Source organism: Ovis aries, chromosome 1, assembly GCF_016772045.2.
Source record: "Ovis aries strain OAR_USU_Benz2616 breed Rambouillet chromosome 1, ARS-UI_Ramb_v3.0, whole genome shotgun sequence".
Taxonomy (NCBI): domain Eukaryota; kingdom Metazoa; phylum Chordata; class Mammalia; order Artiodactyla; family Bovidae; genus Ovis; species Ovis aries.
The window spans coordinates 141,236,250-141,251,907 of record NC_056054.1 but is presented as its reverse complement, the minus strand read 5'-3'; the positions used below and the strand labels follow the sequence as shown (position 1 = coordinate 141,251,907).

At 34.0% G+C, this 15,658-nt stretch overlaps 1 protein-coding gene and 2 non-coding genes across 18 annotated transcripts in view; all 3 read left to right on the top strand.

Moving 5' to 3' along the window:
• The window catches only part of LOC121816219 (uncharacterized), a 761,897-nt gene that overhangs the window by 629,484 nt on the left and 116,755 nt on the right, over nt 1-15,658 (top strand). For 14 of the 16 annotated variants that reach the window (XR_009600791.1, XR_006055695.2, XR_009600786.1 and 11 more), the window contains one exon: nt 911-971. The gene's annotated coding sequence lies outside the window, so the exon portion shown is untranslated. Of the gene's footprint in view, nt 1-910; nt 1,925-15,658 lie in introns of those variants that run through there. The other 2 variants (XR_009600797.1, XR_009600796.1) reach the window with 1 other exon arrangement.
• Nucleotides 2,610-2,690, top strand: MIR99A (microRNA mir-99a). The gene has a single exon (NR_107977.1). It is a non-coding gene; the product is annotated as a microRNA mir-99a (primary transcript).
• On the top strand, nt 3,368-3,451 carry MIRLET7C (microRNA let-7c). The gene has a single exon (NR_107878.1). It is a non-coding gene; the product is annotated as a microRNA let-7c (primary transcript).

The window sequence follows — 15,658 nt, the reverse complement described above, 5'->3', positions numbered from 1 at the left end:
AAGGATTAGCCGATGTATTGCACCTATTTTAATTTTTATTAAAACTGTTTCTAAACATGTTTTAAAATTGTTAAAGAAAAAGAATGCTTTTGAAATATGGAGTGTATATAAAGACTATAATTTGCACGTGAAGAGTTGATGCTATAATATTTTCTGTGAAAAGAATAAACTTCAAGCAAACTGTTGTTCTTTTAAAATCGTATTTTATTAAAATAGAATATATAGGGTAAACAATGAAAAATGCTACAGAAGTGATGAATTTTATCTTCTGTTTTGTCATTATACAAAGAATTGTGGGAAATTAAAATACCCTATATACTGATAACATTCAAATAAAATGTTTTATTAAGTTTATTGGTTATTGTTCACTAATTATTTAAAAAATAGCTCTTGTTCCTTTATGCTGCCTCAGCTAATGAAACATCAACTTTCACAGGCTTAATTAACATTTATAAACCTGTTTTCATGTTTCAAGATCCTTTAGTTGAAAAACATTATTTTAAATGTTATTTTTAGGAGCCATTAATCTCTACACTCTTAATTATCTTATTAAGCTCCATGCCAAATCCAAATCTCTTTTCAGCTTTCACTAGTTCATTGTGCAAAACCTAGTCGCTTCTTTAACAGCCATGCCTCCTTTCACTTTCAAAACTGTTACTGTGAAAACAACATCAACCAAAATGAATGCATAAATGCAAACTATGAAACCACATTATATGTCATATGAGTAGCCTTGGGTGGGGCTCCATGAGTCTTCCAAGCCTTTAAAAAAAAAAAAAAACTTTAAAAGGTTTTGCCCATTTTGGTATTGTGTTTTCTTCTCGATCGACTACCTTCATTCCCACCATACACCCAGATGCTTCTTCTAGACAGCAGTTGTCTGACATTTCTCTTTTTGTGGTTGTTTTAGGGAAAAACTTAAAGTGGATATGAGAAGTGAAGAAAGTGATCATAGGAGAAAATCATCTCAGGTAAAAATAAAAACCAAAAGAGCAATTAATATTTAATATTTTTAAAGAAAAAATAATTTTGACTGTTTAATTATAAGACTGTGTTTCATACTCTTTATGGATTTAGCTGTTGGAATTGCTATTGATGGTTTGAGAGTTTATAATATTACCTACCTTTTTGAAAAATTTTTGTCTCAGTCTGGGATCAATGTGCAGTTTGGGTCCCTTTGAATATAGATCGAAATATCCATTCCTATAATATAGGTGCAATACAGTTGAGTAGAAAGTAATTTAGGAAAAAGACAATATATTTTGTCATTTGTCTGTCACACCATATAAAAGGAAGTGAAATCTGGGGAAAGGGAATGAAGTTCTGCTCTTTTTTTATGATCTACTAAAAGAATGAAACCAAAATATACATTCTTATGGTTAAGATAAAACCGAAAACAAATGTTGCTTTGATTTCATGTCTAAATTTATGAATATATGTTGAAATATTTTTACTACATTTGAATATCTGAGTGTTGATGTTTTTACTATAGTTTTTAATAAGCATGGGAATAATTAGAAAACAAATAGTAAAAATTATGTAGACCACGTTATCTATAATCTGTAAAAAACATTTTATTTTATTTCAAAACATGCAAAAACACTAATTAATTTTTATGCAGTACTATTAGTTTTCACAATGAAGATATAATTGAACATGCTAAATATTGTGGATATAAGTGAAACGATTAATAATGTACAACTTATAATTTTGTTGCCGTTGAGTTGGGAGTTTTAAAAAATGTGTATGTGTGTGGCTTTATGTTTACTCTTTGTGTATTTGCTTATTGTTTTGTGATTTAAAAATTTTTAATAACAATTTATTTTTGCCCAACCTGTTGACCAGATGAGAGTTGTATGTAGCCATATCGGATGTTTTAAGTACATATTTTTTGAAAAATAAATTTCAATATATTGTGTTTAAGGGACAAGATATCCTCTTTCATGCAGTTGATCTGGAGTATCAATGTTGGCACACAGTAGTAGTAATAATGCTATTAATGTATCATTAATGTTTGTTTTCTGATATTAATTTACCCAAATATTGTTCATTTAACTATAGACATGTATATTTAAGAATTTAAATAACTTCCTGTGCTCTTTGTGTAATCAACAAAATCTTACTTGTTTTATGAGAAAGTTACAATATTACCAGTTCCTTGAAACCACTAACTGAGGTTTTATGAGTTAAAACAAGCTGTCTAGCTCTAACACAATTAGCTTAATAGTTAATTTGGTCTTAATTATAGGCTCATAATACTATATTCATGCCTCACAATAACATAATTCATGCATGCATATATGGATTCTTTTTTATTTTCTTTTAAAATTCATCATTAATTAGGATAGTCTAATTCCAAAATATTCATTCTTAAAACAAAAGTAATCTGTGAAAGACCTTTCAATATACTGTTTTCAAAATTCTCATGTATATAACTTGTATTTAGTGTAGAGTATTTATGAAGGCCTTTAACTGGAAATATGCATCCTTAGAGCATTTTGGCATTTAAATATTTATGCTAAAGTATTGATATTATTATTTTGCTCTCCTAATTTCATTAGATATTTACAACAAATTCTGCATTATTAGGGAGCCCACGTGAGACGTTGCCCATTGGCATAAACCCGTAGATCCGATCTTGTGGTGAAGTGGACCGCACAAGCTCGCTTCTATGGGTCTGTGTCAGTGTGGTAATCTGACAAAATGCACTATACATTGATGTTATATAATATTTCAATCAAACTCCTGTTAAACTCCAGTTGTTTACTGTTTATACTTATATATATATATATATATATATATACATATATATATATATATAAATCCTCACCTGTCTTTGGAGGCAGGCTTCAGTTGTTGACCACTTGAGAAGACTCAGCACAGCCACTGAAGTTTAAATTCAAGTATAATAAATTATTTTAAAAACTTGAATTTTTTTATAGCAAGGTTTGAACCAATATCTGCATAGATTCTATTCAGAAACTTCTGTTCGCATTCCAGTCGTGAGTGTACTTCATTAACTTCAATTAGAAAATTAAAGGCTGTGAACTGGATATGTCACTGTTGAACCTATTTCTCCTTAAAAATGAAGCTGAATTGCTATTGACTTTTAATATTATTAATTTCTAGTGGAATTATGCCATGAGAGATGTCAGAAGGCATTTTATATGAACTTTGCTGGAAACTGAAGAGGTTAGGATAGTCCTAGTACACACAAATTCAGTTTATCAGTAAAATGACAGGATTATATATATAATTATGTAGTTATATCTACATCCTTGCTAAGTCCTTAGGTGTATGGCTGCCATATTTGGAGGAGCTGACTGAAGATATGATAAGGAGTTTGAAGCAACACTGGAAGCTGTGTGCATCCGGGTTGAGGTAGTAGGTTGTATGGTTTAGAGTTACACCCTGGGAGTTAACTGTACAACCTTCTAGCTTTCCTTGGAGCACACTTGAGCCATCGAGGAATTCTTCATCATTTTAATCTGATTGAGCCAATTTCTGTGCAAGAAGGTTATGTGTCATGAGTATTTTAGATAATTAAAATTATCTTTTATCTGTAAGCATGAGATTATTGTATTTGCATCTGCTTATAAACTGGCAAGATGGTATTTCTGATCGGTTGTTACTCTATAGTCAAACATATTTAAGAACTGGGGAGTAGTGACTTACACTGTATAAATATTGCAGCTTTCATCATCCATAGATTCACAAAATTTGGCATTTAATTTTGCAAACTTGTCATTGGTCTTTCTGTTTTTATTGGCTACTTGAACACTGTAGTAATCAAAAAAAGTCTGCAAATGTCAATGGCTTTCACAGCACATTGTCTGAGTCTTTCTTATGACACATCACTTTCTCCCTTATGTTACAGCTATCTATGTGGTTGTTTATTTTTTCCATACTAGACTGTAAGCCCCTTGAGGGCAAAGTCCATGCCATATTTTTCATTGTATCCCCTGCAATGCCTTACACATAATAAGATCTATTGATTTATTGGATGAATGAATGAATGGAGTCGAAGATCTCTCTGTGATGAATTTCTATTGAACATTTGAATGAATTACAACAGCAGCCATAAATCTGAGGGGTTTTCTTAATTATTATTTGTCTTAAAGCATACCTAAATTTAATTCAGAGAGTGCTGTGCATCAGTAATATACTTGACTTGTTTATGGTCTGTGTTGAGTATGTCTACTCCTCATAGACATACAATTTAATTTAGGACTGCTTTTTCCCTAGAATAAAAACAGTGGGCCACATTCATTTTTATTAATAAGTTCATTGTAGTTTATAATCCTAAATTTTGCTTATGTACATTTCTTTTGACTTTTTAAATTCCTTGATTTCCAGATGAATAATTTTCCTTTTAGCATAAGCCTTATAAATCAGCTTTTTGTATTCTGTATACTTTCCTTACAATTAACCTTTTATTTTTTTACAACTTTAACTGTTGAGTAAAGAGGAACAACTAAACCAGAAATATATTAAGAAATTAATAACAAGTATATGAAGTATAATTTGAGGATTAAATTTTTGTTTGAAAGAAAGGCACCCACAATATTCTCTCTGTACAAAGAAAATTGGTCTCTTTTGGAGTCCATCGGCTGTGTGCCTACTTTACTGACAGTGAATGCTATAATTTATATAGATCATTTTTCAGCCACAGGATTAAATAACTGTAGATATTATAACTTATTTAAACTCCCAGATTGAAACATTGAATGCTTAAGAAAATGATTTGGATACAATTATCTGTTAAGAACCATGCTGCTGCTGCTGCTAAGTCGCTTCAGTTGTGTCCGACTCTGAGACCCCATAGAAGGCAGCCCACCAGGCTCCCCCATCCCTGGGATTCTCTAGGCAAGAATACTGGAGTGGGTTGCCATTTCCTTCTCCAATGCACGAAAGTGAAAAGTCAAAAGTGAAGTCGTGTCCGACTCTTCGCGACCCCATAGACTGCAGCCTACCAGGCTCCTCTGTCCATGGGATTTTCCAGGCAAGAGTACTGGAGTGGGGTGAGCTTTCTATAGAACACTCTGGCATGCCCATGTCTCAGAATCTAGAGTTTACGAACAATGGAGGTGAAGAAGGAACTTTCTAATCCCCAAGGGTAAGAACACGTGAGACTTAGAATGTTAAAGACCAGTGATTTCAAGCATAATTATTTGGCTGGTATGCAGAAGTCAAAAACTAGTAGTCTCTAAGAAAGAAAAGTCTCTTCAAGGACTAATCAAGAGATAATGAACAAGGGTCAGGATACACAGAGCGAGAAAGAGAGGTTGGAAGAAACAGACAACTGAGTTGTAAACAATTACACCTTTATAAGTTTAACTCTTGAGAATGTAGTTCCTCTTTGTTGTTCAGGTGCTAAGTTGTGTCCGACTCTTTGTGACCTTGTGTGTGTATAAGTATATGTGTGTATAGCCCAATACTCTGTATACAGATTTGGAGAAAAGTCATGTACACGTTGAGGGCCAAATGCAATACTATTTCCAATAAATGCCTGTTTCTGTGCAGGGCAATAGTTAAGTAGACAGCAGAAGTCAACTATGATATGCAGTGTAAGGATAATCTTATAAAAGTGCTATCTAAATATCTAAATATCTAAAGCGAACAGTATGAAAGAATAACTGAAAAAATGATAACGATGTAGCTATGTGTTGGTCTTGCAGAAATCATACCAAGTCTACAGGGCAGAGGATGTAATTAGCCTCAGTGAAGAAAACAAAGAGACTGCTACTTGAGAGAATTATGCTTTCACTAGTGTTTAATAGTAAAGTTTTCTTCCAGATCCTTTATTTCTGTGAAAAACAAATGGCAAAGAAATATACAAATTAAAAAGATTATTTTTTGAAGAAACTAATTTTCAGGGTCCATATCTAGAAATAGTTAAATTATAACTAAGAAACCATGGAGAAACACTGTACATTTAGAAATTTAGCGTTCAGCTGGGGGACAACTCTGCAGATTCACATAATTTCTTTCTGAATTGGAAGTGGTCAAGTTTTACTCCATTCTAACCTTTTCACATTTGGTAACAAAGGAAGTGTGAAAATTCAGGAAACAAATATCAGCAAATCATATGTTACTTAACTATTACATCTTTTGGTGTTTGGGGACACTAAGTTTAGGTTCATAGTGGCTGACTGACCTTAAATGCTTTGTGGAATGAGGTAGAAAGGAGTGAGAGGAAAGAAAGAAGGGGAGAGGGAGAAAAGAAGAGAAGAAAGAAGCAAAGGAAAGGAAAACCAACTGCAAAGTAATTGACTGAACCTTACCAGAAAAGTCTAATTTAGCTCATAATATGATGAACTAAATTGGCCAAAGTAACTATGAGAGAATCAGATAAATCTCTTGGCAATTGGACTGGGTCTTCTTGAACATGAGCCAACGGTTCATGAACTATGTTATTAGAATAAGTGAGTCACTTTCTGTAAATACTCATTTTGTTTCTCTTTTGCCTATTACCAAATGCTGACTCATGAGCCTAGGTGATTCCCTAGATGATGTGATTCAGGCTTCTGACACCCTGAGCATTTCTAGTTTTTCTTCTCAGATTATAGGAGTCACTCTTGAGGTCACTGATCTTGACCTGTACTCACACCAGCTCCCTAAAAGACCCATAGGAAACACCCATGAAAATCATTAAGTGAAGATTCTGACATAAGCAAGAGAACATTTATTTCTCACCCGCTTACCAATTCCTATCACCCACTACTACTTCCAAGCAAACCTGCTATTAATTGACATCATGTTCTTCAAGATCCACAGGTATCACTTCTTCATCCACAAAGCTTTTATTCTTTCTCTAAAAGGGAATTTCTCAGTTTATAAATTCCCGTAGCCACTGCAGCCTTTTTTCCCCACAGGCTTTTTCTCTAACTTCCTTTAGTAGTATATCCAAGTGTTCCAGGGCACGTGACTGCTTTGTTACCTCCAGCAATGTACATATATTTTTTAAGCTGTTGCATTGAGTTAAACTTTAAAATCATTTATGGGCGATCGAAATTATACACATCTTAAAATACACTACTCTTCAGCAGTAAAGCCCTGTGTTATTCAATATATTTCCAGACTCCAGAGTATATCATTATGGGATGAGGAGTTTTTTGTTTGTTTGTTTTCAACATTGTTGTGATTAATAATCTATCTGGACCAAGTCTATCATATGCCGTTGAAAGTTATTTATGAAACTAACTGATTTCTATTATTTATAATACATCTAAGCCCCTTGAGTGCAGTAATATGTCTTTCAAATATAACAACTCTTACCATAGTGCTCAGGTTATAGGATGAATTGTAGAACCCTTTGGTGAATAAATAGAACTTTTAATGAAATAAAAACATTATGTGATACTGTGATTTTATATTTAAGTGGACTTCTTCAAAATGTTTGTTCAGAATTTCAGAGAAATTAAGATTATCACTTTTAACTTTCATGAAATCAATTTGATGGTGGTTCCTAATTTTTAAGTTGGCGTTGCCTTGTGTGTTCCTTCATTTTGTTCTGTTTTTATACTGGCGCATAGTTGATTAACAATGTTGCTTAAGTGTACAGCACAGTGATTCCGTTATACATATACGTGTATCTATGCTTTTTCAAATTCTTTTTCCCATTTAGGTTATTAGAGAATGTTGGGCAGAAGTCCCTTTGCTATACAGTAGATCTTCGCTAGTTACTTATTTTTAGTAGAATAGTGTGGGCCTGTCAATCCCAAACTCCCAATCTAGCCCTCCCCTGTCATCCCTCCCCTCTGGTAACCGTAAGACTGTTCTCTGTGACTCTGTTTCTGTTTTGTAAATAAGTTATTTGTTTCATTTTTTTTAGATTCCACATATAAGCAGGGTCATATGATATTTTACTTTGTCTGACTTACTACATTTAGTATGGCACTTTCCAGGTCCATCCGTGTTGCTGCAAATGGTATTACGTCATTCCTTTTAATGGCTGAGTAGCATTCTATTGATGCACCACATCTGCATCCATCCATCTGTTGACATTTACCTTGCTTCCTTGTCTTGGCTATTGTAAACGGTGTTGCAGTGAAGGTTGGCGTGCAAGTATCCTTTGAACCATGTTTCTGCCACGGCATATGCCCAGAAGTGGGATTGCCATTATCATATGGTAGCTCTATTTTTATTTTTTAAGGAAACCCGTACTGTTCTCCATATCGGCTGTACCAATTTACATTCCCACCAGTAGTGTAGGAGGATTCACTTTTCTCCAAACCCTCTCCGACATTTATGTTTTGTAGATTTTTTGATGATGGCCATTCTAATTGGTATGAAGTGATATCTCATTGCAGTTTTGGTTTGCATGTCTCTAATAATTAGTGATGAGCATCTTCTCATGTGCCTCTTGGCTGTCTTTTTTGGAGAAATGTCTATTAACATTTCTCACTCTAAGCTATGTGGAATGTGTGAGTGAAATAAACTAGCAATGTTTCTTCCTTGCATCTGTTTCTTTCCTCTTAAATCTTCTTTTCACTCTGAACTATTAGAGCACTTTATTTATGCCAGTCATATTCAGCCTTGTATTTCCCCTTACTTTTTATATGTTTAAATAGTTAGTGATAAAGTTAGACTTTAGGCCATATAGTTCATGTAAACTTCTACTTGTAGTTGACACTTAAGGAGTACTTGATGGAAATTAAAAGTAAAATCTAGATTTGTAAATGGCAAGAACCTTAGAAATCAACTGGCTTAATTTCCAAGTGACCAAAATAGAGCCCAGAATCTTTAATAATTTTGAAAAGGGTCAATCCACTAGTTACAGACATAGGCCGTTTTTCTATCCAGATTAGTGACCTATCCAAGAAAATGTATCTCATGTTCTTGAGAAGCACTGTATCTCTTGAGTAGCATTTTTGGATAATTAATTTTGATTAACTGATTGAAATTAAATAAGGCTTTATTTCTGAAAGACCACGAGTAGAACTATCTTCAGATTCAAATATGATAGGTATATGCTTAATATTATTTAAAATAAACTCTGTATCCATTTGATTGTTTCAAGTACCAGTGCACTCTTATTCTTCTAAGCATAGAGAGGATTTTATTCTCCATTTGCACAGTGATATTTCTCCTTCTTTCAGAATAATTCTCCAGGAAGAGGAGTATGGCCTAGCAGTTGGTGGTATATCTTAAGTGAAAAGGGAAGAACTCTGAGCACACGCACATGCACGCACACACACACACACACACGTGCACACATGAACTGGTTAACCTCTTAGCATTGTGTTGCTTAGGAGAATGGAAGTTAATATGAAATGGTAGCCATAACTAAGTCCAGCTTCAGAACTAAATTACCTATGCCCCTATGATATATGCAATATATCATTATGTAAAACACCTTATGAAGGGCCATGAATTTAAATAACTTCAGGGTCTTGGCTGTGTAATAAGCCAGACTTAAAGACAAGAGGAAGAAACTGGGCACTGTGGTAGACTAAAGAAGGCATCCTTGCTTTCCAGATATTCCAACATGATTTAATCCATCAATCTAAATTTGGCCCCCAGAGGCAACCAGTTCTTCATCTTTGGTATGAAGGCATTAAACAGTAAACCAAAATTGCAATAAATCTGTTTTGTTTCTTTATTATGAATTTAACCACATGTTTTCTTATGGTTGAACTAGATAATTTGGAGTATCTTTGGTACTTGGGTCATTCTAAGGTATATAAAAATAGTACGTTAGTGCACACTTACATGCTTATACTGTTACTTCAAATAGACATGTATGATTCATGACAGTCTAAATATTTCTCTGAATGTAATTGACTTACGAAAAATAGTCATTGGTCAAGCAGAAACTACTGATTATTTTGATGCTATTTTAATGAACAGAATGCAGTAGTATAAATTGTAGTAGTCCTAGTATGTAGATTTTCATTTGCATCTAAATCTTGATGGTCAAAACAATGAGATTCTTATACTTTTTATTTCTCAAGTAATTAATATTATAGATTGGTGGAGAGATAGAAATCTCAAGTCAGAAAAAAATCAAAAGGTTAAATAGAGTGAACAAATTTAAAGTTGAGTGTTCTTGTCACCGTATAAAGTCTTAGAAACTCAGGCTACTGGGTAGACTTTAAGAGTGAAGTAATAATATTGCTGTTAGTTATATTTTGTGTTATAATTAAAAGACAAGTTATGTATAAATCTGGAATTAGGTCAAGTCCCTGTTTATAAATTTTTCAATATGATTTAATTTAAAAAACTTAAATCTGGCAAATAGGAATGACACAATCAATTATGAAAATGCTGAGTTTATAGTAATAAAGAAGGCATGTGTTTGCAATTTTGCTATATCTGTTTAATGTAGGTGGGATCAGTAGTTGATGAGTAAATTCACAAAGCCTTTTAAAGAAACAGTTCTTAAATACATGCATAAATACATATTTCATTTAAATTTTAAAATTTAATAATGTAGTTATTTGCAGGTTTTATTTTTTTTGTTTTTTTACTATGCAGGGTCTTTGCTACTGCTCACAGGCTTTCTCCAGTTGCATCAAGTGAGGGCTCCTCTCTAGTTGTGGGCTTCTCATTGCAATGGCTTCTCTTGTTGCAGAGCAACAAGGGTTCTAGGGTGTGGGCTTCAATAGCTGTTGTGCATGGGCTCAGTGGGTGCAGCACAGGGCCTTAGTTACCCCGTGGCATGTGGGATCCTTCTGGATCCCATGTATTGGGATCAAACCTATGTCCCCTGAATTGGCAGGGGGATTCTTAACCAGTGGACCATCAAGGAAGTCCTGACAGTGTTTTTAAGTTAGCCAATAACTATTTCTGAGTTTCAGTTCACTTCAGTTCAGTTCAGTCGCTCAGTCATGTCCAACTCTTTGCGACCCCATGAATCGCAGCACACCAGGCCTCCCTGTCCATCACCATCTTGCAGAGTTCACTCAGACTCACGTCCATTGAGTCAGTGATGCTTAGATTGTTGATTATAGATGTTAGTTTTAGTCATCTTTGCTTTCTGTATATCCCATAATTCATCTTTGATTTCTAATTTTGATTGCTTTATAAATGTGTTTAATTGGAAATCCAATACAAAGAAATTAGAGAGCAAATTCTCATTTTTCTCTATGACTTTTTTCTAATGTCTTGACATTTGACATTGAAGTTGCTCAGTCATGTCCAACTCTTTGCGACCCCATGGAATGTAGCCTACCAGGCTCCTCCGTCCATGGAATTTTCCAGGCAAGAGTATATTTAAAGCTATAGTATTTTATTTAAAGTAACTGAATTTTGTCTTTCCAAAATTTTCAGGTTTAGAACACCTCTTATTCTTTTACACTCATATTTAAATTTATTTATATAACATTTAATTAAATTACACAATTTTATATTAAGCCAACTGGCATAAACTGATTTGGCAATAAACATAAGTGACTACCAACAAACATTCATAGTAAGGGTGGGAACAGAAATACTTTGGTGTTCTGTAACTTTCTGAGATGATGAAAATGCTTCCTAAACTGTCCAAAACAGTAACCACTAGGCATATGTGCCTACTGTGACTGAAGAATTGAATTTTAAATTTAGTTAATGTCAGTTAGCTAACATTGAAATAGCTATATGTGGATAGTAGCTAGTATATTGGACAGCACAGTTTTAGAAAGTACTTTACTTGCTTTTAGCATGCTGGTGACATTTGTTTAAACTGTCAGATACTCTGTAAAGTGGTGAATAGCTATGGGTATTTTCTCTGTAGTTGAATTAAGATTTAGGGGAAGAATGGCTAGGGAAATGTGAAGTGGTAGGAGTTCAGTTTTGTTTTTAATTTGTTTGTTTACTTTGATCTTTTTTGAGTATAGATTTAGTTTGATGGAATTTTAAAACTTTATTTAAAAAAAAGAAGTCCAAAAATTAGAAACTACAGAGGTTTGCAGTTTGTTTTTTTTTTTTTTTTTTTTTCCTGAAGCATTTGATCAATACAAATCTAATTAGGAAGTAAATACCTTAGGTCTCACACTAGCGAAAAAAAAAAAAAAGTATTGTTGATTTAAGAACCAGAAATCCATAAGGAGCCATAGAATAAACTTGTTGAGTCTCTGTGCCTTTTGAAAATATTTATAATTCTTTAGAGGTATGTGGATGTGTTTATTTTACTGAAGAAAAAGTCCTAGTTCTTGTCAGATTATCATGGGACTCCATGGCTTCCTGAAAAAGTTAAGAATAACTTTGGTTATTTGTTTAATACTTTTTAAGGTGCCAGAAGCTAATTAATTAGTACATTCTGCTAGAATTGTAAGCTTTCTCTTACAAATATTGTAAATGTATCCATCCACATATATATTTCAAATTATAAAGTTTATTTATACTTCTTGTTTTCCAATTTGGATTCCTTTCATTTCTTTTTCTGCTCTGATTGCTGTGGCCAAAACTTCCAGAACTATGTTGAATAGTAGCGGGTGAAAGTGGGCACCCTTGTTTTGTTCTTGACTTTAGGGGAAATGCTTTCAATTTTTCGCCATTGAGGATAATGTTTGCTGTGGGTTTGTCATATATAGCTTTTATTATGTTGAGGTATGTTACTTCTATGCCTGCTTTCTGGAGAGTTTTTATTATAAATGGATGTTGAATTTTGTCAAAGGACTTCTCTGCATCTATTGAGATAATCATATGGCTTTTATTTTTCAATTTGTTAATGTGGTGAATTACATTGTTTGATTTGCGGATATTGAAGAATCCTTGCATCCCTGGGATAAAGCCCACTTAGTCATGGTGTATGATCTTTTTAACGTGTTGTTGGATTCTGATTGCTAGAATTTTGTTGAGGATTTTTGCATCTATGTTCATCAGTGATATTGGCCTGTAGTTTTCTTTTTTTGTGGCATCTTTGTCAGGTTTTGGTATTAGGGTGGTGGTGGCCTGATAGAATGAGTTTGGAAGTTTACCTTCCTCTGCAATTTCTGGAAGAGTTTGAGGAGGATAGGTGTTAGCTCTTCTCTAAATTTTTTTGGTAGAATTCAGCTGTGAAGCCGTCTGGACCTGGGCTTTTGTTTGCTGGAAGATTTCTGATTACAGTTTCAATTTCCGTGCTTGTGATGGGTCTGTTAAGATTTTCTAATTCTTCCTGGTTCAGTTTTGGAAAGTTGTACTTTTCTAAGAATTTGTCCATTTCTTCCAAGTTGTCCATTTTATTGGCATATAATTGCTGATAGTAGTCTCTTATGATCCTTTGTATTTCTGGAGGGATGTTGTGGGGAGGGAGGTGGGCGGGGGGTTCACGTTTGGGAACGCATGTAGACCCGTGGTGGATTCATGTCGATGTAAGGCAAAACCAATACAGTATTGTAAAGTAAAATAAAGTAAAAATAAAAATTAAAAAAAATAAGAATAAAGTTTATTTATATAATTAAGGTTAAAATTTTAGTTCAATTTTGTGCAATATGTAATTTATATGTAATTTAATTAATAATGCATAGTTTAATTAGCTAAACCTATGGAACATGGTTGATAAAATAAATAGCTTAATTTCTTAGAAAGATTCAATAAAATTAAATAGCTGAAATTCCTGTCATATTAAATTTGAACTTTCAACTGTAAATTATTACAAAAGCTTATAAAAATATAGATTTGAACCATCTCTGTTTCCTGTATCAGTGCCTTTATGTATTCTTGCTTTTGAATGGGTGGAGTCCATTGAAGCAGTATATTATGAGTACAGTTTATAAAAACCGAATAGACCATTGCCAGTCCCGTACTCAATAAAAGGACTTATCTCACGTGAAAACATGGGGAAAAAAAATAGAAATTTCACTCTAATAGTATCAATCCTCTTTTAAAAGTGAGAAAACCACAGTCAGGTTTATATAGTTTCCTACAATCACATAAATGGTAAATCCTAAGACAGAAGAAATGAATTTTGCACCAGAGAAGTTAATTTGAACTACTTTGTTATATGTCTCCAGTGACTTGAAGCTTAGCAACTCAGAAGTGGTTAGTACCCACAGTAAAAGTTTGAAAGTAAGATTTGCTCTGCTCCCCTTAAAGTGTAAATGCAGCTTCACTGTTTGACCTGACCGGCCCTCTTTTGTGTTTCTAGAGACTTCCTGGACCAGTGTTTCTTTCAGTCTAGAGACCCACACAACAAAAGTTCAATGGCTCTTTTCCACTTCTGATTTTGTAAAATACAGAATAGTATAAGGTTGCCACACCTACATTAAAACAATAAATTTACCTTTAACTGATAATTTATCAACTCAGTGTGCTAAAAAGTTGATCTAATGGTAAAGAGAAACATGGATGGTATCTTTCTATTCCATGAACAATTACTTCTGTTTTAAAGCCTTCAAAACATTGGAGTACAATAAACCTTACTCAACAGCTATGTGAGAATAGTTTACTGATATTTGGGAAATATGTACAGTTGTTCAGATGATAAAGAATCTGCTGTAATCCAGGAGACCCAGGTTCAATCCCTGGGTCAGGAAGATCCCCTGGAGAGGGAATGGCAACCCATTCCAGTATTCTTGTCTGGAGAATTCCATGAACAGAGGAGCCTGGCAAGCTACAGTCCATGAGGTCTCAAAGAGTCAGACATAACTGAGTGACTTTCACAGCAACAACAATAACACCATTGTTTCTTACATCATCTGGTAACTCAGAGAAACCTCCTTTTTCTTTCTTGCTTTTCTAATATTGTTAGCTTGATACTTTATTTAGACTTGCCTTGCTCTGAGTTTTAAGATCTTTTAGAACAGTGTTTTCTCAACTCTACTGCTTACAGACCTGCAGGGGGATGGGCAAGTGGGGCAGGAGGTGGGTGTAGTTTGAAAAAGTCCTCAGTGTTATTCAGATTTCCCATCTGCATCATCACCTATTCCAGAAGGCATCCATTTTGTGATAGAATTTCAGTGGCCTCAGAAAGACCACCCCTGCTCCAGACTAGCTTGGGCTCTCATTGCATAGTAAACCTAGAGTATGGTTTTTGACTGTTCCCCATTTTCCAGAATAAGGAGCTTGAACTCTAATCCTGGAGTCTGGCACGCCTGGATTTATAACAAGTCTGAGTCAGGCACCACTTCAAAAGCTGATCTTTTCATCAGTACTTCACGACCTTCATCTGTAAAGTAAAAATTATGATACTGGCCGTGCAAGGATTTTGTGAAGATGAAAAGACTTTACCTATATGGCATGTTAGCAGGCGTGGTGCCTAGTAGATAATAGGAATTAAAAGATATAATTATTATGGCCATCATTATACATATTAAATAATGAAGAGTAGTTTACTGATTAAATGTCCCACAGATTCAGTGCTGTGGGGTTTATCTTTGTAAAGTCAGCCATATTGAGAGGAGTGATTTTTCTCTGGGCCCACCCCCTTGATTCCTGAGTATCATGGCTTTGCTGATTTAATCATGGCTTTGCTGATTTGAAAAAGTTGCATTTCAGATAGTCTTCTCACTGGCAGATCATAGTAGACAAGAAACCTCACCTTTTCCTTCTAAGAAAAGAAATAGTCCCTCTTCCTATGTCTGAAGTTGTCTTTTTGTCTTCTTACTTTGAATACAGGCAGTTTGTGATAAGTTGCATAAGTGCCTTAGTTTTTCCATCTGTAAAATAGGGCTAACAATCCCATCCTATAGTACTTCTCCAGACTCTTGAGAAACTAAAAGTATGTGATATGGAAAAAAAAAGAAAAACA